The sequence below is a fragment of the Aegilops tauschii genome, chromosome 7 (assembly GCF_002575655.3).
Source record: "Aegilops tauschii subsp. strangulata cultivar AL8/78 chromosome 7, Aet v6.0, whole genome shotgun sequence".
NCBI lineage: Eukaryota > Viridiplantae > Streptophyta > Magnoliopsida > Poales > Poaceae > Aegilops > Aegilops tauschii.
In genome coordinates, this window is record NC_053041.3 from 386,782,048 (window position 1) to 386,788,546 (window position 6,499).

Here is a 6,499-nt window from a genome sequence, read left to right on the forward strand (position 1 = left end):
AGAGACATCGAATCTTATCATGTTCGGGTCGTTACAGATGGTATCAGAGCCCATGTTGACTGTAGGTCGTAACCCTTAGAATGGACTAGGAAAAACCATAGGAACAAAATTATTTTATCACTTCTTGATCAGTTACTGTGATACTCGTATTTCTCATCTACCATTCATATTCTAAACTTCTCATCTTGTCTTAAAGTAGCTAGCCATCCTATAGTAACCCCATTTGGCCCTGTCACTGAGGATGTGATGTTTGGGAAGCAATCTAAAATGAGGAGTGAAGGAATTCAAGAACGGAGTATTTTTGCGTGACTCAAGAAGGACTAACTTTTAGATTGCTAGATGATCTTCATGGTTAATTTAGATGAGAAGGGCAAAGCTTAGATTCAGACCACCACTACTGATTTGAGTTCAATAAATGATTCATGGTAGTATGATGAGATCATATTTCTTGTGGATATGACCTTATCTGTAGGATTTGCTGGTATGGTGTGACTTGTGATTTTTTTTGATTGATGTTGTGTGATGTGCTTTTTGTGATTTATTTTGCGAGTAGAATAAGTTTGCGATGTTTAGACCCCTATCTATTTAGTATATATGCTTCAAGATTCAAGAATAGCAAGCTATGAGAAGACTTGGTGTTATGAAGATTTCTTCGTTGATGCAAGACAGAAGCTACAGACATTGAAGACTTTGAAGATACAAGATTACTATATATGTATATAGTTAGATACGTTGTTTGTGAGCTGTCATTGTGTTTGTTTTTACTGACAGCTTACGTCAAAATTTACTTTCAAAACTAGTGTGATGTTTGTATGGGTATCTTTGTCTCTCTATATTCTATCTTTCCTTAAACCCAAGACCCGCACCAAAGGAGTTACTACATTGCTTGAAAATCCCGAGAATGGAGTGAAGATGGATGCAACCTAGGGATGAGTTAAAGCTAAGCCCATGGACGCCATGATCCACCAAGAAGCAAGCACAATCTTGTTCAAGGAAGAAACCGGAGGAAGCTACAATTCATTAGTAGACGTTTTATGGTAGTTGACGCAACCCTGAGAATTCAAAGGAACGATAGATTGTTTTGTTTGGCATGCAGAACCAATGGAATTATCCGAACTTAGTTCATGAACAAGAGAAAATTTCTGCAATGCAAGTAAGGATGCCCGAGTGTTAGAATGCGAGATTTTCTGAACCATATACAAAGTAATGATTTGGGTGCGGGATGGATTGATCACCATGCCGACTTACTCTTATTATTCGCTCTTGTTATGTGGGATAGTAAATCTAGAGTGACTTACCTATTTTGAGAGCCGACGTTGTTAAGCCTGAACCTTAGAATGGCACGATGTTTGACCTTTGTAACAGGCAACGGTTGCCAACCGTAGGTTATATGGTGAGAATAAGCCACGACAGTTTTCTGCAGGAACCCCGAAGAAAGTATTCTTGATGACCCCCATGAGAGAATCGATTTTGTTTAGTATTGGTGTAAGAACTATCAACTATGAAGGTCCAGTAATTGGAAGACCACTCTTTTGACAGAGGATTCAAACTTTCAAAGGAGTGTAGTTCTTTTACTTGAAGGATGTCATCGATGGAGCAGCATTCTTGAAGTCCGGTGACTCTTATTCTAGCTAAAAAAATTAAATAATACATTTTTAATTAATTTTCAGAAATAATACACGGTTTTGATATTTTCCAAAAATAATACGGCCTCGTCTTCCTGGAGGACGACTGGACCTAATCGTCCTCCAGGAAGATGATTAAGCTCTAGTCGTCCTCCAGGAAGATGATTAGCTCCAGTCTTCCTCCAAGAAGATGATTAGCTCCAGTCGTCCTCCAGGAAGATGATTAGCTCCAGTCGTCCTCCAGGAAGATGATTAGCTCCAGTCGTCCTCCAGGAAGATGATTAGTGGGAAGAACTCCTCAGGTTGAATGTTAGGTGGAAGAAGCAAGAACATAGGAGTGCAACTTTCCTAAGGACTGCCCAAGAGCATACTTATTTATGGACTGAGGAAAGCGAAAACGAAGACAATATCTTCATGCCGAGCAGCAAGGCCAAGACACCTGCATCGTCGAAGGGCAAGAGTGAATCATCGTCGAAGGGCAACAGTGCCTCATCATCGAAGGGCAAGAGTGCCTCGTCGTCGAAGGGCAAGAGTGTTGCATCGGCGGAGGATGACGATGATGTCTTCATGTAGTTTGTATGTTGTATTATCTAAGCTAAGTCGTACCGTTTAATTTTGATGTACTTGTATCTTAATTATCTGTAAAAGTGTTGTGTTATCTAAGTTAAGTCATACCGTTTAATTTCGATGCACGTGGAGGTGGTGGAGGCGGCGTAGGCCACATATACCTGTGGGGTGCCCGAACATTACGGGGAGGAAGCTCAGACCATTCCTGGTCATACCGTGTTTCCTGTGTGAGAGGTGGTGCCGGAGTCGAATACATGTCCACCCACTCGTTGTGCTGCGACAACTGATCAACTTCCTGGAGGACGACTGGAACTAATCATCTTCCTAGTGGACGACTGGAACTAATCATCTTCTTGGAGGACGACTGGAGTTAATCATCTTTCTGGAGGACGACTGGAGCTAATCATCTTGCTGGAGGATGATTAGGTCCAGTCGTCCTCCAGTAAGACGAGGCCGTATTATTTTCGAAAAATATCAAAACCGTGTATTATTCCTGAAAATTAATAAAAAAAATGTATTAATTTTTAAAAAATTAGCCTTATTCTAAGTCTGGTAGCACACCAGACTCTCGGATGGACAATGGATATACAAGGAGAACCCTGACCCTAACCTTTTCTTTCTAGCCTCTTCGAATCTCGAGGACGAGATTCATTTTAAGGGTGGTAGATTTGTAACATCCCAAAGTTCTAAATTTTGGAATGTTAATTATTTAAATAGGATTAATTAAAACTTGCTTGTGTTGCTTGTTGTTAGTAAATTTTGGCTAGGAATTTAAAGTTTTGGAGTTTAATGAATATTCAAATGAGAGGGAATAAAATGACTTCCCGAATATTCCTTTTGATCTTATTTTGAACTTTGAGAATATTCAAATTGTTTCAACTTGGAGGTGAGAGAGGATCACATGACTTCCTGAAAAGAAAGATGAACAATTGAATATTCTCTCATTTGGGTTTTGAGTATTTAAAACAACTCTAACTCAAATTAAAACATATGAGAAAAGGTAATATGACTCCTTCAATATAAAAGAGTTGGAAATGCTTTAAATATTATTTGCATTTTTTCTTCGGAGTTAAAAAATATTTCGTGGAACATTATGTAAGTGTCAAGTAAATGTTTATAAAAATATATATTATGTGTATTGTATATTAATTTTTCCCTCTGAAAGGAAATGCTCACTATTTTCTATATTAGTGTATACCCTTTTGTGAGTGTTCTGGTATTTTGTAGAAAATGTTTTGGATCATTTTTCGAGCCAAAATCGTTTCTATAAATAAAACAGAATAGGAAATACCTATACCTATTCCTAAACCTAACCCGCAGCCCATCTGCCTATCCCTTGCCCGCGCGCGAGCAGCGTGCAGCGCAGCTAGCCCAACAGCAACCGCAGCAGCTGGCCCAACAGGCCGAAGCCAGCGCAACCCAGTCCGCAGCCGTGCACGCGCACGCACGCGTCAGTGTGACGTCAGCATCGCCTCACCTGTCTGCCTCTCTACTTCTCCTCTCTCTATGATGCGCGGACCCCACTCATCTTCTCCTACCTCTAACCAGTCTCCTGCTCGCGTACGCAACCCGCGCGCCTGATCTCCCTGATCCCTCCCTGATCTGGTCCATCTCGAACCGCCACGAGACCTCCTCGACCACCTCTTCCGATTTCTGCACCAAGCACTCGGTTTCCCGTTCAAGATCGAGCACACGGACCTCACAAAAACTCCGCCGACCGAGCTTCCTTCCATGGCCAAACCCCGGCAACTGTAAGCCACCCCTGCCTCTGTGGTCGTCCGAGGGATCTCCTTGATGCGCCGCCTCTCCCTGACCATCTCCCCCTTAGCAGATGCTCGAATTCAAGCACCCAAGGTCGCCCGATCTCACCGGAGCGCCATCCATCGTCGTTTCACTTCTCTGCAGGACCAGGATGCCCCAGAGCAGTCCGGCGACGTGTGAGATCACACCCTGCCACGCCTAATCTCCCCGACTTCCCTAAGTCACAGAACCACCGGAGACGCCTTTCACCACCGCCATCTTCCCCTGCTTCCGGTGAGCACGCACGTGCAACCCCCCCTTCGGCCAATCCTAGAGCGACACGTGGCCACATCTACAGTAGCCGCGGCAGCTCAAACTCTGTTTTTGACAGATTTTTCAATCCAATTTCGTTTAGCTATATCTGGTGATCCGTATATCCAAATCGAGTGATTCTTTTTCCTGCATGATCAAAATGACCTCTACTATCCTATAGTGTAAATATTTCAATTGTTCAAGCTTTTCAAATTTGAGTGAGTTGAATTTGAATTCAAATCTTCATATGGTGATATCTTGCAGACCGTAGCACATTTTCAATCGATTCCTTTTTGCCTGTGAAACACTAGTACCAATACTTGCTGATCGCATCCTATATACCCAATATTCGCATAATTCTTGACCTGTTTTGAATTTAAATTCAATTCAAACTTCATTCACTATAATTTGAGTTGTAGTGCTCCTATTCAATTCATTCTTTTTGCAAATGAACACCTATGTCATATACCTTCTGTTCAACAACATGTTTGTTGTTTTCCATATAATTCTGAGCCTATTCCATATGGTCTCAAATATAATCCTATATATAAATCCTTCCATATCAGTTGACTCTTTTGAGTTCATTCCTTCACCTGTCACCTTATATTACCGTTAGACCCTATGTTATACTTTAAACCTATATTATATATATATTAAGCCTATATATATTGATGTTTCCCAACCTTGCCATAATTGTTTTGTTGTTCTTTGGTTCTTATTCATGACATGTTTATTGATTTGGATTTTTTCCTTAATGGTAGATTGCCCGAAGCGTGAGGAGTAGAAATATCAGGATTGTGAGTGCGAAGAACTTCATCAAATGTACCAGGCAAGTTACACCTTGATCATACCCCAACCTATTATTTTTCTATGCATGTAGTTATATGTTTATATCACATCACTATATTATGCATGTGTAGGAAGATCATGGTAGTATGTTATTGCTACTAAGTTTCAACTTAGTATGGCCTTATTGTAGACCGTGGTAGTGTATTCTTGCTATGATATGTAGACGGAGATTGGTTCGTGTATTCATCGAGTTTATGTGAGGACTATATATAATATAACTTGAGTAAAAACATAATATATAATTCACTTCTGGACGGACAGGGTTGCATCATGGTTTATTGTTCCTTTTCTAAGGATGTGGACCATGGCTAAGTGCGCCCGAATGGTATTGCTGGGTGGTTTCAAGACCATCATGGTTTATACCCTTTGAATGTAAGTCGGTACCGTCCAGGCTCAAAAAGATCAAACAGACTTAGTGACTAGTAGCTTCCATGTATAGCCACTGGCTAATATGGGCTCTGGCTTAGTTGATCAGTTGTGGGGACCTTACCCGGATGTGCCAGCAAATGTAGTTATGATAGTTGGGATGGGCCTCCTGTGGGACTAGGCGACTGCTTCTGAAAGACTGTGTCTCAATCCTCGGGTTGAGTCCAGTGGGTAAAGTGTACAGACCTCTGTAGAGTGTATAAACTAATCATGATTAGCCGTGTCCCCGGTTATGGACAAATTTGAACCACTATGCCATTACAGTTGTTGGATGATCTTGACAGATGATACAGTTACTAAAACTTGATGGGAAACTTAATAATGGGTATAGGCTGGTATTGGGTTGCCCAATTCAACCATATGTATTTAACTGTGGCAAGACATAATTGAAATTTGACTACAATACTATGTAGTTATCAGGGAAAAACTAGCTTTCTGCAAAACAACCACTACATTATCCTCTTGATATACCTTGCATATAGATGTAGGCATGTTATATCATTCCTTGTGTGACTTGCCAATACATTCAAAGTATTGACCCTTCGTGGCTGCAACGTTTCATGTTGCAGATTTTATACGACGAGTGAGTGATACGATGTAGGGTTATGATGTCTATACTCGACATTTGCCTGTGGTGTTGATGGATTTCATGGAGATTTATTTGCTTTTCTGCTGTATTTTTGTTATGAAGCTAGCCTTGAGCTACACAGGTATGTAATGTGTAAATTCTGGATCTACGATGTAATATTATGACATGTGGTTTATTCTTGATATTACATCGTGTACTGTGTGTGCTAGCTATTGATCCAGGGACTAGCATAGTGAGCACAGAGACATCGAATCTTATCAGGTTCGGGTCGTTACACCTTTCAACCCCTTCGAGCTAACCTACATTGCAATGGCTCCATACCTAAGTCCTTTCACAAGGGCATCTGCCATGACAAAACCATGACACTTAAAGAGCATTCGAGTTCTATACC

General features: G+C 41.0%; 1 long non-coding RNA gene across 3 annotated transcripts; it reads left to right on the forward strand.

Moving 5' to 3' along the window:
* The first annotated feature begins 3,709 nt into the window (after positions 1-3,709).
* Positions 3,710-6,292, forward strand: LOC109740759 (uncharacterized). 3 transcript variants are annotated; one of them, XR_012188975.1, is made up of 4 exons: positions 3,710-3,943; positions 4,098-4,226; positions 5,006-5,073; positions 6,089-6,292. It is a non-coding gene; the product is annotated as an uncharacterized lncRNA (long non-coding RNA). The 3 variants fall into 3 exon arrangements; XR_002227415.4 differs by having other exon boundaries at positions 3,711-3,943; positions 4,024-4,226; XR_012188974.1 differs by lacking the exon at positions 4,098-4,226 and having other exon boundaries at positions 3,717-3,943.
* The last annotated feature ends 207 nt before the right edge of the window (positions 6,293-6,499 follow it).